The sequence below is a fragment of the Sander vitreus genome, chromosome 5 (assembly GCF_031162955.1).
Source record: "Sander vitreus isolate 19-12246 chromosome 5, sanVit1, whole genome shotgun sequence".
NCBI classification, from domain to species: Eukaryota; Metazoa; Chordata; class Actinopteri; order Perciformes; family Percidae; genus Sander; species Sander vitreus.
The window spans coordinates 9,949,477-9,974,867 of NC_135859.1; the positions used below are offsets into that span (position 1 = coordinate 9,949,477).

Here is a 25,391-nt window from a genome sequence, read left to right on the forward strand (position 1 = left end):
TTACTGGTAGTCCAGGGTTATTATAAACTCAAAAAAATAAGCAGTGAAGAATATTTTTAGTAAACTTCTCGTGACATTAAACAGAAATTGAAGGAATTTGAAATGAGATGGCGCTGTTTCAAATTTGATTAGGAGTTAACTAATTAACTAATGGTTCACTAGCAATTAGTTCCTCATTCATTTTTCATTTGTTCCTTGGTAACTACTCAAGACGTGTACCTTATTGTAAAGTGTTACTGAAAAAAGGTTGTTGATGGTTTAACCATATTGTGTTTGCCATATGCAAAAATGGTAGAAAGCAAGAATGTTTGGCACCACCAAAGTACATCGACCATACTATTATTGTTAGACCTATCATTCTTCAAACTTTTGTTGAATATATATTTTTGTTAGCTGGTTTTTCATTGTGTCTTATGTGCTTTCACCGTGCTCATATTTCATGTCTATTTTTATGCTTAGAGGCCAAGTTGAGGCAGCAAATAAACAACCATGCTTGTTCATTTATTTTTTGCTGAGATTACAGCAGGCGTCTTTCAGATTTTCTGTCCTCTGCGCCGATTCCCCCGACAGTCATTTAGATGATGCGTGTAAAATATTTCCATCAAACCCTTTCCCTGACCATACCTAAAACTGGACCAGTCATACAGGATTAACATGTTGACTTATTTTGCGTAGTCTGAACAAGCAGCAGATGCGTATATTCTAAGACACAGGAGGTATTGGACATGATTTATGTAACTTCTTGCCAAGAAGCCAATGACAAAAGCCCCAACTTTGTTCAGAACACTGGAAATTAAGTGCTCTCCGTTTTGCTGCCATCTTCATTCCCATTTGTTGTGTATTGTTGAATGGAGGGAGGGCTGTAGGGAGGTAGCTGTAGTGTAGTGTAGTTCTGTGTTTCCACGCCAATGTTTTTCCTGTATATTCTTCCTGAATAATCCCAGGGAATGAACAACGCAGAGTGATGAAACAAACAATATTGATTAAAAAACATTTTCCATCTTTCCTTATTTCTTTACTTATACTAGCAGGGATGAAGATGAAGAGGTTATACTAAATATAAATGTTCAAGCACTGGGTGTAACATGCTTCCGTCAGCCAATACACGTAGCTTGTGATTTCCTTTCTTTAAATTATGTCTTGACTCTTTTACATATGCACATAATTAATCCGACTTTCTCAATGCTGGGATCTCTTGCCTTAGGTAACTGGATGTTTTTTAATCGTCGCAAACCCAGACATTTTGTTCCTGACACCCATGAGAGTCTTTTCTTTTGCATATTCTTCTCAAATACGAAACAGACACCTATCTCCTCTGCCCTATTTTAGGGTCTATTGCTAATACTGTTAATCTCTCTCTAAAATGGAATATGATCATATTTGTCTTTTCTCTGAGCTGATCTGGGATTAGCGTGGCCTTTTAAGTTATGAATGAATACTCCTGGGACTTAGTGAGTCAGCACATTAAGTAGTTTGAGACACTTATCGACCGATTTACTGGGGAGTTTCAGTAGACGAGTGACTGTTATGACCACAGCCAGATATTCCTTTTATTAGCTTTATAATTATTAACTAAAATGTAACCTAGCTACCTGCTTAGCCTGTCTCTCCCTGTAATTTGAATATGCTTTGCAAGGTGTTTATTTAGCAATCCACATTAAATGGCCCATTGCCTTCTTTTATGTTAATGGTGATAATGATCATGATAAAAGCTTCAATTTCTGAAATGGCGGTCGCCGTTGGGACCACCACAAGTGGCTAGCTAATTAGACAAGCTTCTTCTTAGCACCTCATTTTGTACCTTTGACAAAGTTAGATAGGAGCGTATCAAATGGAAAGGAAATAGGGAATTGCTCATTAAAAGTGAACCCAGTCAAAGGGAACGTAACTACAACATAACTAATTCACTTGAGGATTTAATGGAGGACTTAATCATGCAGCCTAACCAACATGCATGTTCACTTGGGTGCTTTTTGTCAGTCCTGCCGTAACTGTGAGGCTACGGCAATTGAATCAAACACTTCTGCTACATTTGGCAGAAAAAGATTTCAGCTAACAACATTGACATTAACACCTTTTAAAATCTGTACAGAATTAAGGCATGGTGGAAAGAGAGAGAAAGAAACATGGAGGGAAACAGAGCACATTTAATTACTCTGAGCTTCCATGTGGTGTAATAGCCGCCTGCTGTTCAAACAACTAGCAGAGCCTCTTCAGCCTTCCAACAATGAAAGATGCTGATGCCGCAGCTTTACTCCCATCTAGAGTCTTTGCTCTCAATCTCTTTTGATCAGGAACTACAGAAAAAACGTGTAAAGTATTGCATCTTTCAGAGCCTTCAGCAGGAGAGGATAGCCCATGATATTCCAAGTAATTCTGTCGGTAAATTACCAGAAAAGGAAAAAAAGCTAGGCAGTAGGGATGTAACGGTATGAAAATTTAACCTCACGGTTATAGTGACCAAAATTATCACGGTTTTCGGTATCACGGTATTTTTAAAAGTGTGTTCAATATGTTCAGAAAGCACTGCTAGGCCTACACAAGCTGAAATAGTTTCAAAAAGTGTAACAGTGTTTATTCTATTACAAAAATATAGGCAATAGGCTTGTAAAAACTATTGAAAACTGGCTGCTGAATCACTGGCCCGCTGTAGGGTGTCCGGTAAGAACTTGAACCAGAGATGTCTGACTTTGAGATCCAGGAAGATTTATTTACAACTCGAACATGAAGTTAACTATGAAGTTGTATTTGACGTTACATGTGAAGTTGGATGTAGTTCTAAAATATAAGCAAATAATAACGCACATTAATAAGCATCTGACTTACTATGAACATTATTTACCAAAACTAAATGTTATAGCCACCAACATATAATAAGAAACAATACTAAGAATGTCATAATTTCTCTGTAATAATTAACATAAATGCATATTGCTCAGTAACAAAAACTGAGACTAAGCCACATTTATTACAGCACACATATCCATAACAGAGCAAACAATGTAATACACCTTTAATAGCTAAGAATGTGGCTCCACAAATGCTAGTTTGTCCCTATTTATTGTATTATATCTTATACTGTATCTTAATAATTGTGATGTATTTTGTTAGACACCCAGCTAAAATCATTATTCAAGAGTATTATAACTTATTTTCAGATAATAACCTTGTCCGTGCACTGCAGATTTAAATGGTGATGTTACATCAATCGAGGGCAGTTCTTCCTTTCAAGATAATAGACACTTAACAGTAAGACAAGTCTTCTCCTCGACAGATAACTGAAAAACAGCACTTAAGATGTTCAACCTTGAGAAGACTTTGGCTTATGTACTATGGTCAAGAACATCATAGTAGCCTTTCAAAGTCAATTGAGTTTCCACTGAAGAGTTAGGTGGTTCTTTTTTCCCAGCTCAATCTCCAAGGCTATTTTTATCCATCCGACTGACAGATCAAGTGGCACTGATCAGCACACCTGCTTCTCTGTGCTGAGGGGGAGAGGGAGCAAAATCTGGAGCTCATACATCAATGTGTCACCGGCCAGGACTGTCCAGCAGGCCTTTGGGAGCAAGCTCCTACCTCTAGGTCATGACCAGAGACCCACCCAAACTCGCACATCCAGACTGTGCTGGCCTCAATGCCACAATAACTGTGAATTTGAAGGTGGGCGAACTGTTAGCTGCTGGCTTGACCAAGGTTTTATTTATTAAGTGGAATTTTAAAAGAATGTGAACAAACAGTTGGGGCACCCTGAGATGCCAATGCAGTTTTGATTAAAGCTCCTCAAATGTATTGCAGTGGCTGTTGGCTACAGTGGCCGTTTATGAAGAGTGATATGACAGTGGTAGTGCACAGGTCTGACAGATGGAGGACTTCTGACTCCATCCCCTGCTGGACAGGTGAAGCCTTCTAATTGGGACCTGCAGAGGCCTTGTCACACCATGGCTGAGTGCTGATGGTACAAATGTTACAGCAGACAGGGCAAGATCGAGCAACAAAGGGCTTTCAAAGCATTGCTTGTTACATTACATTGCAAGAATACTGCTGCTTAGTACTGGATGCAGATTCTTAGTGCCTGAGTCACAGAACCTCAGTTAGATTATATAGCATATTTTTAAATTGGGAGTCATTTTTTAATCTTGAGGCTGCTTATGTGTTGCAAATGTTACCAGAGATGGGGACTCAAGTCTGAGACTCGGACTCGAGTCGCACTTAAGTCGCACATACAGCTGACCTCAGACTTGACTTGTGACTCGACCCAAAAGACTTCAGACTTGACTCGGACTCGAGCTTTGAGACTTGTCAACAACCTGTTTTCATGCAATTATTGCTTTTTAAATCTAAATTTATTCATGTATTTCTATTTTTTTTTTATTGGCGCATATACGTTGGGGAAACGTATGACGAGCTGCATGTCCCCTGCCCTTTGCCATAATGTGCAATGTAACGCATGCGCTATGCCTATGTGCGCGCACTCACATATCAAAAAATGCATTGACGATGGCGAAGCTTGGCGAACCTTGAAAGGCTAGCCGGGTGCTTCAGTTCAATGTGCCGTTTCAGGTTTGCTGTGGATGTGACTGAAGTGCGGATTTTAATTTTGAAAGCGGGCGGGCAAAGTTTGCACAGAAATATAAGATTTTTCTCATCCTCACCGACCTTGTCATAAAACTTGTTTAAATGATCATACGACGCCTCCTTTCTGCTTTGTCGCCTCCATGCTGCTGTCGCCTCCATACTGCGCTTTGTTTTGATGACGCATGCGGCGGTGCGACACTGGTGGCTGGCGTTGCCAGATTGGGTGTTTTTTCCGCTACATATTAAGGCCTGTTTACGGTGTGTTTTAGCCGGGTTTTCACCTGGAAGGCTCTATAGAAATCTGGCACCCTATTGAACGAAGTTAAACTGAGAGAGCGTGCCGTTCACAGACACCAGAATGAACGAGTTCACAGTAACGTTCATCAGGCAGTAATACAGTACGCTCAGTTCACGTTCGCCCAAAATATGAACGAGTTCATGAACTATCGTTCAATGAACGTGTTCAGGCACAACACTGACCATCGCAAAGTGTTGTGCTAATGCTGGGAACAGGCAAATTGTATCTTTATAGTTAGTAGTTGCTGAGGAGGCGGGACGCAGGGATCCATCTCCCCAGGAACAAATGCTGTGTCGAGTGGGCAAACTCATGTGATGCATAATTGATCCGTGGATGATTTGTAGACTATTAAATGAACAAGGTGTACCCGGTCCACCAAACACTGGGCCGTCTTGACTGTCACTGTGCACATATTTCTGTTAGTCCTATTTACTATTTCATTATTTCATCCATGCGTGGCGCAGCGGATCCGTGCGCACTGTCACCTGCCGTGGAGATGCTGGCTAGAGGGATGTTTTAAGTAGACCCCATAAAGTTATCCCACAACTGACTTTGATACTGTACTGTATGGATGGTAGCTACAGGACATGCTTTGAATTCATAAGATTTAACAATACAGTGTTAGGGACAGATCAGATGGCCAGAGACTTGAGACTTGACTTGGACTCGTTGCAAAAGACTTGAGACTTGACTTGAATTTGCCCCTCAAAGACTTGAGACTTGACTTGGACTCGAGCTCAAAGACTTGAGACTCGACTTGGACTTCCAAGAAATGACTTGTGAACATCTCTGAATGTTGCTAATGTATTTTTTCTCTTCTCTTTCCACTCTCTGCTGCTGCACTGTGTCGTTATCCACCGATCTGTCAATCAGGTGAGTAAGCTTTACTAGATATTGCTGTTAACATACATACTACAGCTATTTAGGTTGTTCAGCAAAAAGCTGCTTGTCCAAGGCTTTTAAGATAAAAGTCTTTACAATGTAATACATTGTGTGACATTACTAAATTGTGCTGCCTGAGATTTAGAAGGAAAAAATCTCATTCATCTTGACATTTCAGAACTACAAACAGTTTAATCTAATTTCAATAGTTGGAAGTACCCTTTGAAGGTACAACAGATTTTCCTCATCTTTATTGTATCACTCAAGCACGTACATGATGTTGTTTTAATTGCCAAAGGCAGGCTGCTTTTAATATTTCAAAGAGGAAACCTCTAACATGTCGGAACACAACAGCTAAGTACAAATCACTCTACAACCATTTCCAGTGCCTCAGCCTAATTCTGCACCCCACTCCCCCCATTAATTTGTTGACGGATAGTTATTTGATCAGTGGTGTGCACTCTATAGAGTCACTTTACTAGGATAGAATGTCTTTGTGCATTCCCTTGTGGTCATCCCTAGCTGAGGTCAAATTATCTGGTCACCTCTCAGCTGACCTGTTATACTTCCTCCGATAAAGCTCAGTGTGGACAAGGCATAAAAACTCCCCATGGTTGCCCTCTTCTCCTGTTGTTGTTTTTGCTGTTGCCATGATGTATTGGCCTAATAATCAGTGCTACCAAGTCGACCAAGAATATATTGTGAGACAGCTGGCGGTGCCTTGGGAGAATCTGCTTTATAGTCAAGAGTACATTACATATTATTGAAAGAGTAGACAACATGCACCTTGAGGCTTGTTGCATCAGACTTGGGGGACATATAAATCTGTTCAGCTTGAAGAGAATTTTCGCATATAGTATATTGAATCCTGATCTTAAATTACAATCTACTCCAGTCTATCTGAAAACTGGAGTTCAAACAATATGGCTTAAAAGAGCTGCACATGTTTTTTCTGTGAAAGGAAAAATGCTGGTGCTTGTGGGGTTGCTGTGCATTTGAGTGTGTGTGTGGGTGGGTGTGTGCGGGTGTGTGCGTGTGTGTGTGTGTGTGTGTGTGTGTGTGTGTGATTGGTTGTCAGTATATTGTACCAAATAGCTAAACTGTCACCACTAACACTGGCACAGATTTCCGATTACTCTGAGAGAACAGAGCAGCATATTGGCTTTTTACTGCATTGTGGATTTGGCTCATAGAGACGGTTTGATGAATGTCTTGACACATCTGTGACCATTATTTTAGAACACTCCATAAAAATCAATAGTGTTTTCTCCGGCTGCCCAAGGCAATGATACCCATGAATGCTTTATTTACCTCTTTATGCGTGAAGATTTGAAGTGCTATGCAGTGATGACTAATGAATGAACTGCCCTGCTAAACACTCCAACTATGGTGCACAAGAGTATCTAATCACCTCCAAATGTCACTCTGGCTGTCTCCCATTCATATTCCATTCACCCTCAACCTCATCAATAATAGGTAAGGAGTACACTTAGTGGGGATGCAGCGGGGAGAATGTGTGTGCCTGTGCCCCCGTGAGGGCCCACGGAGGCCTGGAGGCGAGGATAGTCGCTAGCCTTCTCCTCCAGTTTCTCTGAGTTAACGAGGCAGATGTCAGTTAGGCCAAAGGAGCTCCTCCTCGGTGCATTGAATTTAGAACCAAATCAGGGCCCACATCTATAATTGGCACCTGATGTGTCAGATGAGCTCATTGTGCTGACATTCAGTACACTTTATAATGCACTCTAGGTTTTATGCACCCCTCTCTAATCAGCTGTCTGCCCACAACCTAAATGCCATTAGGCTTCACAGCCAGGCTGTCAAGCATTACTTTTGACACAAGTCATCTGTGGTGGAGGAGCATGCAAGAGTAAGTTATTTGTCCACTAGACTGTCCTGCCTGCTTGGCCATCCATCACTTCACTGAGCTGGAGAGAGCCATGTTCGGCTAAAGAGTGATCTCCTCCAGCCTGATGTAGTTATACCCAGGGTACAGGCAACCCTTTCAGAAGAATGTATGATTATGGCTGGCTGTCATATGGGCAGCATCAAGACAGCCTTATCGGGCTGAACCTACCATCATCAGGTGTGCTACTATTGAGCCATGTTGGCTCCTGCTGTCAATCAGAGCCAAGTGGACCGATGTCCCTGCCAGGACGCCATCGCAAATGCCGAATCCGGAACACTCTGCTGGCAATACTGGACCAGCCTGTCCTCTCCAATCAGGCTTGAGTTCCCCAGTATTGCTGTGTGTGCAGGAAGTGTGTCTGGGGAGAGCAATGCTCCTTCAGCTCAAGGATCAGGCCCTGCTCTGCTGGAAAAAAAACACAACCGTCTCCAATTCTGCTCTTTCCACACTTTCCGGGCAGGGCATGAAGGGGGGATAGTGTGCTAATAGTGTTACTTGTCACACACTTTTTTCTTGACCTGATATGTACATAAAACATATGTGTAGCTTCCTGCATAGTATAATCCTTAAATGGTATGATGAACACAAAGAAAAATGTGATTTTTCCTTTTTATATCATCGTATTATTTGAGTAGTGCACTTGGATGACAGGTTTTTGTCAATTCAGTAGCCAGCGGAAGAGATTCAAGTAGGCAAAAATGCACCAAGTAGCACATCAATAATTTTTTTCTCTATCTTTTATCTTTTAAAAGCAGCAACCAGTAGGTACTGAACTAACCACTGGTACTCTCCTACTGTTACCCCTTTTGAGCCTGAAAAAAAGGATGCTGAACAATGTTGGAACTGAGACCAACTCCAATGCCATAAAGGATAACGATGCCAATCAATCTTGCCAGCTCTCCCATCCTCATGGAAAAGTCAAAAACTCACCATTAGAAATATGCAAATTCTGTGCTGAGCACTAAACACCGAAAGCTCCAGATTTAGTGAGAGACAGCCTGCCTCTTTGTATTCGCATGTCTTTTTGCAGTGTGAGGCTACTGTGCAGCTGCATGGACTGAAACTCTCGGCTATGTCTGCTGAGTCTGACCAGACACTGATTCATTGTCAACATAATATAACTCACTGTATAATCGGCACTATTGATAGCAGAAGTGAGGGATTTACAAAACAGGTGTTTGACTCTGGGTGTATAAGTAAATATGCATGTTACAGACATTCACTGTTAGAAAACAGGACAGACCCCATACACATTAAAATACCAATGCTAACACCACAGCTAGCATACATTAGAGGTAGGCCTGCTAAGATAAGCTACTGGCTAAAGATAAGCTTCAAACTAAACCCCCATTCACATATTCCGTCTCAAAGTAGGTAATTTACACACTCACAGCTATTTTCTCCCATAGCTGCTATACTTATGCACAACTTAATTTCTAAGTCCCAGTAGCTTGTTTGAGTGATGATACCATATTGAATAGAGAAGCCTTTTATCCTTCTTTTTTTCAGGATGTGCTTTTCCCTTTACACTGATGTAACATAATTGGTAATGATCAAATGATGTACATGATGTGGAATTTCTCTCTAACCTGTTATGAAATATGAAGGTAGGTAACTATGAAATGGCTTGTAAGTCATCAACCCGGTCTCACACCAGTTTGTGAAATGGTCACGTTATTTTGATTTATTGATTCATGTACAGGTCACGATTTTCTCGTTTATTTCGTGTACAGGTCACGATTTTTGAACGTGACCATTTCACAAACTGCCATGACACTGGGCTGCTACACACCAACGGGGAAACGAAACGGCACAACGGGGAAATTAAACGCCACACGCCGGTGACAACAACGGGACGGACCGCCACACCCGGGACGCAATCCCCAGGCGCAGGGACACGATCCGCGGTCTCTATGGCACACAACAACGGGGACATGAAACGCCACATGCCTGCCACAACAACAGGACGGTTGTGGTTAGGAAAAGAAGAACGGGGAAAGGTTGTACGCGATTCCCGGTGTGAAAGTCCTGTGTTGTTTGACCCATCCACTACCCCAACCAACCTTCCAGTGCAGATTTTCACCTTATCAATACTACTCGCTACGGTAATCGTTCTGTGGTCACAAAATAAGCTTCCTATTGAAATACATTACTTTAAAATTTGTGCTCACCACACAAAAATTACGACATTAACTTGTTCAGTACACGAATAGATTCATCTATAAATCAATAGATTCAATAACGTGACCATTTCACGAACTGCCATGAGACTGGGCTGAATTGATACGGTATTGATAATATAGCTAAATACAAAGAACTTTTGTCAGCAAATCAAGCAGAGTGAAATTAGGAGGGATCTAATGATATTCATTTACCCTTTCAATAATGAAGCCTCATGTGTCTCAGCTTATGAGAGCACAAAATGAATGCAAGACTATAATCATTTCCATTAACTGATTGTGCAAGAATAGTATATAATCACACTGTGGCTTTTTGTTTGATCATCAACAAGCATTTAAGTTTATTGCACAGACTAAACCTGACAAAGGATTTAATAGGTTTAATCATTACCAATTTATTTTAATCTGGGCTTTTCAGAAGGAAAATTCCTTGCATTACAATGAGGCATTATGTATTTATTCATTAGCACAGCAGTGAGTTAAATGATAGTCAATCGTCTTGTAGGATCTTTGAGGGAAAGAAATCGGATGAATTTTTGTTTCTGATATTGAACTGCACAATAAAGGCTGTCAGCAAATTCTAGGCAAAGTGGAGCAGCTTAGATAATGATTGGTGTTTTATTCATCTGCAGGAATGAATGCTGACCAGTGTTTGTTTGTGTTGAACTCATTGTGTTTGCAGTCAGAACTGTGAATTTCAGAATTTCAGAACTTTGTATTTATTCTTGTTGATGAGGTGACCAGCCACAGAATCCTTGACTGGCAAGTTAACTTCTTGTGTTGTTTTACAATACATGTCATTTAGCTGACACTTTGATCCAAACGACTTTCGATAGGTACAAACTCAGAATAGCAAAAATCACATAGCAGTTAGCTACAAACAAATAAGCCAAACTACAAAGACCCACTTGTAAGTGCAACATGTAACGGCAAGTTTAAAAACAAATTATTGTTATTTTATTTATAACCATCATCTTCTTAGCCAAGGAGCAGTCGGAATAGATGAGTTTTTAGCCTGCGCCAGAAGATGTGTAGACTTTCAGTTGTCCTGATTTCAATGGGGAGCTAGTTCCACCATTTTAGGAGCCAGGACAGCAAACAGTCTTTTTTTTTTTTTTTAGTGATTAGGTGTCCCTCACAATGAGGAAGCAGCAAGCAGATTGGTTGCTGGGGTGTAAGGTTTAACCATGTCCTGGATGTACACTGGGCCCAATCCGTCTGCAGCACTATACACTATACTACACAAGTACTAGTGTCGGATGTGGGCAGCAACTGGTAACCAGTGAAGGGAGCGGAGGAGCAGTGTAGTGTGAAAGAACTTGGTCGAGCTGCTGCATTCTGGATGAGCAGCAGAGGACGGATGGCACATGCAGGCAGACCAGCCAAGAGGGAGTTGCAGTAGTCTTGGCATGAGATGACAAGAGGATCAACCAGAACATTAGCCGACTTCTGGATTAGAGTGGGGCGTATCCTTCTGATGTTGTGGAGCATGTATTAACACGATCGGGTTGTTGCAGCAATGTTGGCAGTAAGGGAGATTTGGTTGTCGAAAGTCAGTCGATAGTCGTTTAGAATGTTTAGAGTCAGTTGGTCGTTCCAGCTTTGGTTCAGACTAAAACAACCTAATAACTCTTTTTAAATGATTTGCCACCATATAGGGTGTTGGGCGATTCCCTGCAACTTTCCTAGTGTCTGTATGAGGTTTGTAATGTCTTGACAACATTTGGGTGGATTCCCATGAAAGTTGGTTCAGACATTTAATATCTTAATTGAGACTATACCATGGTATCTAGCAGGTATCAAGTCAAAGGTTCAATTTGGCCAACACTTAAGCTAAATACTTTCCCATCAGCCTCCTCCCTACGAGGTTGCAAAGGCAGAAAAAGAGTGACATAGATATAGGGCAGTCCCTATATCTATGTCACTCTTTTTCTGCCTTTGCAACTGAAAAACAACATTCCGGACCACAGGAGGTTAAAACAAATGACCAATGCTGAAGTCATTCAACAGGAAATGTTGCGTTTTACAAACTTTTACGAATAGAAAGTCCAAGAAAAAGATGTGGCAGTAGGCCTACTACTACAGTCTTTGATTGACAATGAATCTCTGAGGAGGTACAGTGCAAAAACACCATAGTGTCCAACAGAACGATAAAGACACCTAATTAAAATGATGTAAACACATTTTCCCCATGATAAAAAAATCAGTTAAAAATCAGTATTCCATAATCAAGGCAGAGTAAGTAAAACGTATTTTTTATCTTACATTTTCTTTGGGAATTTTTAGGCATTTATTCGACAGGACAACTGAAGACAAAAGGCAGAAAGGGCTGCAGGTTGGAATTGAACTTGCAGCCGCTGTGGCAAGGACTGAGTCTCTGTATATGGGGTGCACGCTCAACCAAGTGAGCTACCCAAGCACCCCAGATTAAGTAAATCATTAGCAAGACTGGTCGTTGTTTAATGTTTATAATATTTGGGTGGTTTAAATGTTAATTGTGCAACAAAACAGATATATAATTTGTATTTGAGAGTCCTGTATATGGTTACATACCAATGCAATTACCTTTTAAGCACCCACAATGTTACCAAAATTAAGAAGAAAAGAAAGCAGATTGTAGAGAAATAATTGTTAATTTCCTGTTATTCGTGAAACATTTCCGTGCTATGTATTTTTATAGGTGGCTGCACAGGACAAGCAGCCTACATGAAACAGCCATGCCCTCTGTGTACTTTTGCCCTCTGTTAAACTTGGCAATGAGCAGCACTTTCAAGTCTGCTGAATGTGGGTCACACAGCTCTCTGCTTGTGGTCTCTGTGGTCTTGCATAAATAACAGCACATCAGTAGCTACTTCAAACAAGCTCCACATTGCTGAGACAAGACTAACTATGCCAAACATTGGTGTAGACTTTCTTGTTTCTTCAACTCAGTCTACCAAAGGCTTGCTTTTGGACACATTGCTAAATTGTTGATATTGGCCCAAACTCTGTCTGAGTGAGACGTTGAAGTCTTGAATTAAATCTGAACTTGTCATTGGGTATGCTGCTGCTCTAATTCCACCTACATCAATTATAATACATGTTTAGGATATATAGATATGGCATATTTTTCAATCCAGTCCGGCGAATACACATCATCTTTGGTTTGACAGTCAAAGCTATAACCTGTCTTCCCCTCATGCTGTATCTTGCTCTTGAGCAGCTTCTCTGGAAGATAATGAGGCCGCCAGTGGAGAGGTAATGTTAAATAAGTGGGATCCTCTCCTGGATCTTGTTAAGTGTCAGTGAAATGGAGTGAAAACATTTGGCAAAGCTGTCCACACCAACATGAGATGAGCATATTTTTATTAAGGCATTTTAAAGCCCTGTCTTGATAACATTTTTGTCTGTCATGGTAGAGAAATTCCATTCACCTCTTAAACTGCTTTAAAAGACAGACACAGTTTGTTCATCACAGCACGTCTGCCATTCTTCATGACATTAAGTAGTAAGTTGACCTGGCGTAAAGGTTAAAGATGACAACTTCAAGATGAAAGTTCAGTGTTTCCTGGTGGACAGAAGCAGCTTTGGCAAAGCAGAGAAGCACTTTAAACAAAAGAATCAAGATCAAGATCACATAGCAAAGTAAAGAAAACTGCATTGCCAACAATGATTGTGATAATTAGTTCTCTTCAAAACATACTGTTATCCAAGGCGGCATGCTTCCCCCACATATACCGTGGTGATATGATGCAGGATCGTTCACTGCAGAATTGCATTTTCAAATAATAGCCAGCTGTTCGAAATTTACTGAAGGGAACAAGTTCTCAGATTAATGACTTCTTATGCATGTGCAATAAGTTAGCTTCACAAAAACGTGGCATGGAGTAGAGCTTAAGATCTTTGCCCGAACCCGATGGGACCCGACAGGAGCCGATGGGTTCGGGGGGATAAATAAAAGGGTCTTTTGAATGGCAAGTTGTATTTCAAAGACCTTCCAGATGATTAGTTATTTGTATGTACTGGCGATGTGAACCAGTTACCAACAGAATACGTCCAGCCTAAATACCACTCAAGCATTAAAAAAAAAATAGCCCTTTAAAAGTACATTTAGAACAGATGCAAAATGTGCGATTATGTGATTAATCGTGATTACAATCTTTTAATGGATTGACAACCCTATAATTGATTAATTGCTTTAAGCACAAACACATTTTCTTGTGTGGCTTCTCAAATGTGAGGATTTGCAATTAATCTCTTTGAATGTCATTGTAAAATGAAGCTGTTTTTGTAGTGGTCCATGACTGGTCAGACAAAAAAAAGATATTTGAAGACCGCAGGCTCTGGAAAAATTGTGAAAACATCCACTTGTATTTCTTTTTTAATCATTTTATGGCTATAGATATTTCACTGTGACATCATTAGAGGTCACCTGAGAGCCTGCAGCTCACCTGTCTTTGCCCAGGATTTGATGCATGATACTTACAAACAAATTAAGTAGATTACATGCTCATAACTCAGCTCCTGATCCACTTGTTTAAAAGGGTATAGGGTTGGAGGGGTAGGGGATGTTAGTAGGATGGAATTGTCGGATAGAATGGCATTTTTTAATGTTTCAGTCCTAAATGTGGGATATCAATTAAGAAAGCAAACTGCAAAAAGCTGCACTTCTAATCTTCTTGTGGCATGACAAAAAGTCAGCTTTCTTCTATTTCTCTTTACCAGATTTACTCTGTCTCTGTCTTGTCATTCTATTCTGTGCTGACTCGGCACTCCTCCTCAGAGAGTGGAGACATCAACAGATCCAGATCCGGGTGTTCAGAGAGTGCACCCCACTCCCCGTATCTCTCTCTCTCTCTGTCAGCTTTTCTTTCTTACTTTATGTGTGATGCAGGAGCATTGTTTAATGCCTAGATTACACTACGCAACTTTGGCCCTGCTATCAGCGTGGGCTGGCTGCTTGCAAATTAATGCACTGTGAACTGTTCAAAGATACAAGTCTCAGATGCATCGCAGACACATAGATGCATCCCATAAAACATATTTAACACTGCAGAGAAAAACTCAAGGTGCTTCCACCACAGTCACACAATCACAGTTAGTGACAGAACACTGATAGTTTCTATTCATTAATGCAACCCTCTCACTTGACTGAAATTGTGTAGTTTCCACTGGGGCAAAACAGTAATTTGAGCCTGCTGTTTTATAATCTAAACATTTTTGTTTTTCAGGGTCATTGTGCTTGAGCCTATGAATCAGAATCAGAATCAGAAAGGGTTTTATTACCAAGTACGTTTTTAACATACAAGGAACTTGTTTCGGTGTTGTTGGTGCACGGCACACATTCTCTAAATGGAATATTAAACAATATAAGTATAGGTATAAACAATATAAGTATATGTACACAGTATGTATTACATTTAAAATAATAATAATTATATTGATAATAATAATAATAAATATTAAGCATATGGCCAGTCGGCAACGGCCGGCCTTGTCCCGAGATGGGCCAACCGACCCAATCAGAGGTTACTCAAATTGGGACGTTCAGTCAAAATCAAGCACATCATCAGAGAGAGTGCAACACGAGCTAAAAGCTGGTTGTCAGTAAAAGCTAGATAATGGACCGTAAAAAGAGAAAAGGTGTTGCAGAAAAACTTTGAGAAAGCAAAAAAAAGGGCTCTTAAAGCAACACTAGAGAATTTTTCCCGCTTCAGTCCCCCTACAGGTTGAAAGCGGAATTGTCCATTACATTACATTATGCAAGTTTGCCAGATCGAGTAGCGGATCTGTAGTTCAAATGAACTGGACAATGTAATGTAATGGAGAATTCCGCTTCCAACCTGTAGGGGGACCGAAGCAGGAAAAGTTATCTAGTGTTGCTTTAAAGATGCAGTAGGTAAGACTTATAAAACTAACTTTCTGTTATATTTGCTGACACTGACCCTATGTTTGAGTAGAACTACATTAGGCAGGTAATTGAAAAAAAAAATCCAGCTCCTCTGGCACCACCTACAGCCTGTAGTACAATTTGCAAAAATCCACCGCTCCCTGTTCAGATCCTCCAATCAGGGCCAGGGGCATAGCTCCCTGGAGCTATGTTAGTAACAAGCATTTCTGTGACACGAATACACACAGATGGAAAGAGAGAGGAGAGAGAAGCTCAGTGTGTCCAAGGAGGTACTAACTATAAACTATAAAACTATAACCGCATAACTAAGAGCTGCAGAGAAGGGGAGATAGGGAGGCTGTGTTCCATGATTGTGACTACACACCTTCCCCTGCCGGTCTAGGCTAATGCTGCGACTCATTACTCCCTAAGTATATGTAAGCTTTTTATGGGGAGAAGCAGAGATAGGGTGGGGGTGCGCCATGACTGTACACACCCACCCCCGCCGGTCTAGGCGAACGCTGCAACTCTTCATACCCTAAATATAGTAAGCTTTCTATGAAGAGAAGCCGAGTTAGGGAGGCGGTCCGTCATGACTATGGCTACACCCCTTCCCCCGCCGGTCTAGGCGAACACTGCAACTCCTCACTCCCTAACTATAAGCTTTATCGAAGAGGAGAGTTTACTCTTAAAGGTGGTGACGGTGTCTGCCGCCCGAACCCAGACTGGGAGCTGGTTCCACAGGAGAGGAGCCTGATAGCTAAATGCTCTGGCTCCCATTCTACTTTTAGAGACTCTAGGAGCCACAAGTAACTCTGCATTCTGGGAGTGCAGTGCTCTAGTGGGACAATAAGGTATTATGAGCTCTTCAAGATATGATGGTGCTTGACCATTTAGAGCTTTGTAGGTCAAGAGGAGGATTTTAAATTCAATCCTGGATGTTACAGGAAGCCAATGCAGAGAAGCTAATACAGGAGAAATATGATCTCTTTTCTTAGTTCTTGTCAGAACACGCGCTGCAGCATTCTGGATCAGCTGGAGAGTCCTAAGAGTTTTATTTGAGCATCCTGATAATAGGGAATTACAATAGTCCAACTTGGAAGTAACAAATGCATGGACTAGTTTTTCAGCATCGTTTTGAGACAGGATGTTCCTAATTTTGGCAATGTTACGAAGGTGAAAAAAGGCTGTTCTAGAGGTTTGTTTTAAGTGGGCGTTAAAGGATATATCTTGATCAAAAATGACTCCTAGATTTCTGACAGTAGTGCTGGAGGCCATGGCAATGCCATCTAGAGTAATTATATCTTGGGATAATGATGTTTGGAGGTGTTTAGGGCCCAGCACAATAACTTCAGTTTTTGTTAAACATCAAGAAATTGTAGGTCATGATTTGATATCTCTAATGCATACTTGAAGTTTAGCTAACTGACTGGTTTCGTCTGGCTTGATTGATAAGTATAATTGGGTGTCATCCGCATAACAGTGAAAGTTAATTGAGTGTTTCCTAATAATATTGCCTAGAGGAAGCATATACAAGGAGAAAAGAATTGGTCCAAGCACTGAGCCTTGAGGAACGCCATGGCTAACTTTAGCGTACTTGGAGGATTTATCGTTGATATTGACAAATTGAGATCGATCAGAGAAATAGGACTTAAACCAGCTTAGTGCGATTCCTTTAATGCCAACTAAATGTTCCAGTCTCTGGAAAAGGATGGTATGGTCAATAGTGTTGAATGCAGCACTAAGATCTAATAAGACAAGTATGGAGACAAGTCCTTTGTCAGCAGCAATTAGAAGGTCGTTATTAATTTTCACCAGTGCCGTCTCTGTGCTATGATGCTTTCTAAATCCTGACTGAAAGTCCTCAAATAGACTATTCCTATGTAAAAAGTCACATAACTGATTAGCGACTACTTTCTCAAGGATCTTGAAGAGAAAGGGGAGATTAGATATAGGTCTATAGTTGGCTAAGACCTCAGGATCGAGGGTGGGTTTTTTCAGAAGAGGTTTTATCACAGCTACGTTAAATGACTGCGGTACATAACCTGTTAATAAAGACATATTGATCATATCTAGTAATGAAGTGTTAACCACAGATAACACTTCTTTAAGTAGCCTCGTTGGGATGGGGTATAATAGACAGGTAGATGGCGTTGCTGAAGAGACCTTTAGCATTAATTGTTGAAGGTCTATAGGAAAAAAGCAGTCTAAGTATATGTCAGGTCCTGTCGTTCTTTCTAGCACTCCTGCTAGAAAGAACCGTTAGAAATTAAGGGCAAAAAGTGATGAATTCCATCCCTAATTGTTATAATTTTCTCATTAAAGAAACTCATGAAGTCGTCACTACTCAGAGCTAGGGGAATAGATGGCTCAATAGAGCTGTGGCTGTCAGTCAGCTTGGCAACAGTGCTGAAAAGAAACCTTGGGTTGTTCTTATTTTCTTCTATCAATGATGAGTAATAGTCTGATCTGGCATTTCTGAGGGCCTTCCTATATGTTTTCAAACTGTCTTGCCAATCTAAATGAGATTCTTCCAATTTGGTGGAACACCATTTACTTTCAAGTTTTCGTGAGATTTGTTTTAATTTGCGAGTTTGGGAGTTATACCAAGGTGCTAGTTTCCTTGCTTCATCATCTTCTTTTTGAGGGGAGCAACAGAGTCTAAAGTCGTCCGTAGGCAGGCCGTAGCACCGTCTACAAAATTATCAATTTGGGAGGGACTAAACTTAACATAAAGGTCCTCTGTTATATTAAAGCACGACATTGAGTTAAATGCTGTTGGAATATTTTCCTTAAATTTAGCTATAGCACTGTCAGATAGGCATCTAGTGTAGGTTTTATTTAATTTCGTATAGTCGGGTAGTAAGAATTCGAAAGTTATTAAAAAATGGTCTGATAATAAAGAATTCTGTGGAAATACTATTCAATCTTCAATTTTGATGCCATATGACAGCACAAGGTCGAGTGTGTGGTTAAAACAGTGCATGGCCTTATGCACACTCTGACTGAAACCAATTGAATCTAGTAGTGAGTTTAAGGCAGGCTATTGCCGTCAACATCCACATGAATATTAAAATCACCTACAATAATTATTGTATCTGATTTTAGGACTACACATGACAAAAACTCTGAGAATTCAGATAAAAATTCAGAATACGGGCCTGGCGCTCGGTAAACAACAACAAATATAATTGGCTGTAATGTTTTCCATATCGGATGTTCAAGATTAAGAACAAGACTTTCAAACGAGTTATAATTAAGTTTAGGTTTACGATTGATTAACAGATTTGAGTCAAATATGGCTCCAACTCCCCCTCCTCGGCCTGAGCCTCTAGGAATTTGAGCATTAATATGACTGGGAGGAGTGGCTTCATTTAGACTAACATATTCTTCATGTCCCAGCCATGTTTCAGTAAGACAGAATAGATCAATTTGATTATCTGATATCAAATCGTTTACCAATATTGCTTTAGAAGACAGAGATCTAATATTTAATAGTCCACATTTGATTCTCCTATTCTGTTCTATCGTTGCAGTGGTTGTTTTAATTCCAATTAGGTTGTTAAGTATAGCACCTCGTTGGTTTACGTTTGATTTTACCGATCTCAGTCGGGGGACAGACACCATAGTTATGGGATTATGAATGGGTGGCTGCTCCAAAGGAAGCACAGAGGAGTGTGTAGCGCTGTACCTGTGATTACTGATATTATTGATTCTTACTGGAATGATATAGCTGGTCTGTGGGTTAGCAGAGTTATTTGTAAAGGAGTGAGAGCTTATGGGAGAGTGAGACTGGGAAGTGCCCTTGTGCGTGTGTTTATGGGGTGCAAACAGTCAATCAAAGGTCTTGGTCTGCACGGCGTGCCGCAGATTCTCACATAGCATCTGGCTGCTGCGTCTATTGGGATGAATCCCGTCCCTGCTGAACAGGGAGCCACGTTCCCAAAACAGATACAAATTGGATGTTGCATGTATGCTGGAGCCAGGTGTTGAGGATGAGTAGTCTGCTAAAAAGGCATACTCCGCGACCTCGAGATGGAAGTGGGCCCAAAATAAAAATCTTCTTCCCAGTGCTTTTTAAAGCTTCAATGAGAGTACCAAAGTCTTTCTTTGTGCGCTCACTCTGCTGATAGGACATGTCGTTATGTCCACAATGGCCCACGATGCGTTTAATAGAGGTCGGGAGTGAGGGTATCAGGTCCACAGCTTTAGCCAGGATGTCTGCAACTTTGGCTCCAGGAAAGCAGTGTGTGACAGCATTAAAAAAACGTATATCCCGGGTGATGGAGTCACCAATAATTATTGTGGTTGGGTGGAAGAGCGGACGAGGAGTGGGGGGGCGTGAATGGCCGGTGGCAGGAACAAAACAGCCAGTATCGGTTTCAGATGGACAAGGAAAAGAAGAGGAATATTGCTTACCATTCGGTGGGGAAGATTGTTTTTGAGGAACGTTGTCATTTGGCCAGTTCAGGCAAGAGAGGCCATCCGTCTGACTACCGCATCCCTCAGAAGTTTTCGCCGCGAGGCAGCGGTCCTCTCCTGTAACGATAGCTGGTCAGTTGGCTTTGAAGCGGGGCGAGTCCGGGTAACCACATCAGCCGTTACTGGGGGAACATTCGGCTTCGACAGGGCATTGAAGCGACTGGAGAGGCTGAGGGCAGGAGGCGATGGAGCCCTACCCGAGGCTCTCTTTCGGCCGCAAACCACTTTAGTCCAGGATGGCCTGATGGTCGGTGTCGAGCAAGAAGATGGATGTGGGCCCAAAGCGCAGTATCCTGGAAAGCCGCTGAGAGAGTTGTGATTTTGAGCGATTGATTTTGAGCAACGTCCAGGTAGGCTGTTAACAAGGCATCTTTGGTTTTTAAGTCCTCTGAGAGCCGAAGAACTTCTTCCCTAAGTTCAGAAATTTCTTTGTTTGCATTTTCAAGCAACGAGGAAATCCTGTGGGGAAATGGGGACTCACCAGGTGTGGAGGTAGCCATGGAGCTAGCGTTAGCCTGAAGCTAATGTTTACTACTCGTAGAAAATGTGCGGTCCTCCACGCACAGGTACGTAGATTTGCGTAGATGCTGGCTCTTTCTAGAGACTAAAGGCTACCAGGGGGCTAATAAGAAACAAAAAACTAAGCAACTAGTACAACATTTTTCTCGAAATAATACTGTTTTCCTCCGTCTGTCTTCTCTCCCTCCACACTCTCACACTGCATTACCTTCAAAAAGCTCAAAGTTCAAAGAGCGATCCAGCAAAAAATTTATCGACAACCCTTCTGCTGTTATTAAAGACAACGCTCATACACAGGAAGCTCAGCCTGCTGTACTGCTCAGCTGTCGAATCCAATAACTTCACTCCTGGAACATAGCAAGTAGTTCTAGTTTAAATCAGGTCTGCAACAGGGGATCCGGGACCCCTAGGGGGTCCTCAGGGTTACTGCAGGGGGGTCACCAAATTATTGTTCATTTATTGAACGCATTTACAAAGGCTCAGTCCTTGCCGCAGCGGCCATGGGTTCAATTCCGACCTGCGGCCCTTTGCTGCATGTCATTGCCCCTTTCTCTCCCCATTTCCTATATACAGCTGTCCTGTCTAAAGGCCTAAAAAATGCTTTTAAAAAAGTTTATAATGTCTTAACATAATTTCAACATATTATTAGCTATTATAAATCAGCCTATTTGTCTGAACTGGATCCATATCTAAATACTTCATCAAGTGTTATTGGTAGATCTCCCTTTTTTACAGGGATTGCTTGGAGAAGGGAGTCACACTGGGGGATCTGTATCTCAGTGGCAAATTTAAATCCATTGACGATGTGGTACAGCAATGTGGAATCCCTAGGTCTCAATATTTGAGATATTTACAACTTCATGTTGGGATGGGATGTGGGGATTTTTGGATCCAGTTCTTAAGCCCAGAATGCACCAGAGTGTTTAGATAAGATGTTATGAGGTCATGAGGCTTCTGGGTATTATTCTATGCTTAAGCAGAACCTGGGGGGTGGAGCCTGGACAGCCCTCAAAAAGACATGGGAAAGGGATCTGAGTATTACACTGGATGATGAGGAGTGGGACAGAATCTGTAGGAATATTAAAACTATGATATGCGAGGGTGCGCCTCATTCAGTTCAAGATTATGCATTGCTTCTATTGGACTCCATCCAGATTGTTTGGAATTGGTCTGAAAGACACACCAAATTGTTGGAAATGTAAGACAGAGGACGGCCTTCAATAACTTCATGTCCTATGGTTCTGTGATGAGGGCCAGGAATTTTGGACTGGGATACATGATAACCTATGTCTGATTACAGGGACCCAGGTTCAATTCAGCCCAAGATTACAGTACAGTGGGGCAAAAAAGTATTTAGTCAGGCACCAATTGTGCAAGTTCTCCCACTTAAAAAGATGAGAGAGGCCTGTAATTTTCAGCATAAGAACACTTCAACTATGAGAGAGAAAATGAGGAAAAAAAATGCAGAAAATCACATTGTAGGATTTTTAATGAATTTATTTGCAAATTATGGTGGAAAATAAGTATTTGGTCAATAACAAAAGTTCATCTCAATACTTTGTTATATACCCTTTGTTGTCAATGACAGAGGTCAAACGTTTTCTGTAAGTCTTCACAAGGTTTTCACACACTGTTGCTGGTATTTTGGCCCATTCCTCCATGCAGATCTCCTCCAGAGCAGTGATGATTTGGGGCTGTCGCTGGGCAACACGGACTTTCAACTCCCTCCAAAGATTTTCTATGGGGTTGAGATCTGGAGACTGGCTAGGCCACTCCAGGACTTTGAAATGCTTCTTACGAAGCCACTCCTTCGTTGCCCGGGCAGTGTGTTTGGGATCATTGTCATGCTGAAAGACCCAGCCACGTTTCATCTTCAATGCCCTTGCTGATGGAAGGAGGTTTTCACTCAAAATCTCATGATATATGGCCCCATTTATTCTTTCCTTTACACGGATCAGTCATCCTGGTCCCTTTGCAGAAAAACAGCCCCAAAGCATGATGTTTCAACCCCCGTGCTTCACAGTAGGTATGGTGTTCTTTGGATGCAACTCAGCATTCTTTCCCCTCCAAACACGACGAGTTGAGTTTTTACCAAAAAGTTCTATTTTGGTTTCATCTGACCATATGACATTCTTCCAATCCTCTTCTGGATCATCCAAATGCTCTCTAGCAAACTCCAGACGGGCCTGGACATGTACTGGCTTAAGCAGGGGGACACGTCTGGCACTGCAGGATTTGAGTCCCTGGCGGCATAGTGTGTTACTGATGGTAGCCTTTGTTACTTTGGTCCCAGCTCTCTGCAGGTCATTCACTAGGTCCCCCCGTGTGGTTCTGGGATTTTTGCTCACCGTTCTTGTGATCATTTTGACCCCACGAGGTGAGATTATGCGTGGAGCCCCGGATCAAGGAAGATTATTAGTGGTCTTGTATGTCTTCCATTTTCTTATAATTGCTCCCACAGTTGATTTCTTCACACCAAGCTGCTTACCTATTGCAGATTCCTGGTGCAAGTCTACAATTTTGTTTCTGGTGTCCTTTGACAGCTCCTTGGTCTTGGCCATAGTGGAGTTTGGAGTGTGACTGTTTGAGGTTGTGGACAGGTGTCTTTTATACTGATAACAAGTTCAAACAGGTGCCATTAATACAGGTAACGAGTGGAGGACAGAGGAGCCTCTTAAAGAAGAAGTTACAGGTCTGTGAGAGCCAGAAATCTTGATTGTTTGTAGGTGACCAAATACTTATTTTCCCGAGGAATTTGCAAATAAATTCATTAGAAATCCTAAAATGTGATTTTCTGGATTGTTTTTTTCTCATTTTGTCTCTCATAGTTGAAGTGTAACTATGATGAAAATTACAGGCCTCTCTCATCTTTTTAAGTGGGAGAACTTGCACAATTGGTGGCTGACTAAATACTTTTTTGCCCCACTGTATTTGTTCTGGGAGATGGGTCAGTCCTAAACGGGATGGATAGGCACATAAGAAGCTGGGTCCAGACTAGTTTAATGATAGCCAGACAGATTATTTTAAGAGGATGGAAGAATGAAGGGATGTTGTCAATCCAGCAGTGGGCTTGTGAGATGGCTAGGGTGGCGGCGTTTGAAAAAATGTCATATAAACGGTTTGCCAGGTTGGTCTATACTAGAAAATGGGGAAAGGACCAGAACTTTCTGGAGGCTCCTAAGACGCTTTGTGCTGGGGAGAGACGTGTTTGATGGGCTGATGGTGCCATTTATACATACGTTTATTTGGTTTATTGTCTATTTTGTTACTATTCTGTGAAATGGTTTTGAATTTCAGCTGAGGTGAAGATACTCAACACTACATGTAGACAGAAAGCCAGCCGGCTCATCCCCACATTCCTCAGCTTGCATGTGGGTAGGGCATTTTCAGTAAACACTCAAGTATGCATTCTGCATTTTTATCAGGTGACACATTCTTTGACTGCTGTGTTAGAGCAACAGCAAGACGTGATGCAACCTGTTTAGTAAACTCAACAAGGTCGACGTGCATCCGAAGACAGTTGCTTTATTTAAAACTATACATTAAGAAATCATTAACATACCTGGTATGTTTAAAAGTTTGGCTCCCACACCGAGCACTCAGTGCTGTGTGGAATATTCACAGCCAATCAGAAGCTGCCAATTAATTTCATGTCCGTCTGAGCTGAGCTGGCCAGCATGTTGTCTTTGACGGGAGACATGGGCTCACCTTTCTTACAGGCAGCCATCTTCTGGGGATCTTTTTTTAAGCTGAAGTTCTTCCAGAGGCTGCTGATGGTGGCCTGGGCTCCAGGGTTATTCTCGTTATTGGACAAAGAGGTTTTCCTCGCAGAACCCACAGACTTCCTGCTCAGTCCACTGGCCCTGGCCGGGCCCAATGTTCGCACCTTGGCTGCTGGACGCTGGCTGCTGGACTTCAGCTTCAATAGACCTGAAACCTTTGATCTCAGCATGCCAGGTTTCGTGTCTGCTTCTGTTGAGTGTGTGGGACTCTGCTCTAGCTCAGAATCTTTGCTTAAATTCATTTCCAATGCAGCATCCTGCTGGTGGGAGGAAGGCTGGGACTGGGAGAAGTAGGCGCTGTCCTGGGAGGGAGGGGAATCTGGGAGGTCATCCTTTTCCTCCACACAGATCACACTTACACACATACAAACATGTAGCTGCAATGTTTACATCTTATACTGTGTTCATTAACTAGGATGCTGCTGGAATCAGTACAGCCAGAGACCCCTGGTCTTCCAGTACCAATGCTGTGAGGAAGGATGCTACTGTAGGCCTAGCAGAGACAGGGAGGAGTGTGATAGAGATAGGAAAAAACCACAGTAACACACAAATGTACTTTGGGTTTGTAATTAACTCTACAGTAGAGGGGAACACATATGACAACAATCCTAATGATGTCTATTAATAATTATTTAATTATAATTGCAGAAGTTAGAGAGAGTTAAACGGATGAAAAGATGGAGAATCAGACAGACAATATGTACAGTGTCAATAGAGAGAAACATACTGTAGAGAATGACAGTAACAGCATAAAACGGCATAAACAGACAGCACACAGACTCTACAACATCCTCAGATTCTTTTCTTTTGTTTTTACTGTATGTGTAAATTTGTTATAAACATGTGCTCTTTAAAAAGTAGTAAGCATTATTTGCCTGTCACTTACATTAAATGTTTA

At 41.5% G+C, this 25,391-nt stretch overlaps 1 protein-coding gene and 1 pseudogene across 3 annotated transcripts in view; one reads left to right on the forward strand and one right to left on the reverse strand.

Moving 5' to 3' along the window:
• Positions 1–11,332, reverse strand: part of LOC144517515 (uncharacterized) — a 32,848-nt pseudogene extending 21,516 nt beyond the window's left edge.
• The window catches only part of LOC144518011 (netrin receptor UNC5D-like), a 343,327-nt gene that overhangs the window by 94,049 nt on the left and 223,887 nt on the right, over positions 1–25,391 (forward strand). The gene's annotated exons all lie outside the window — the stretch shown is intronic.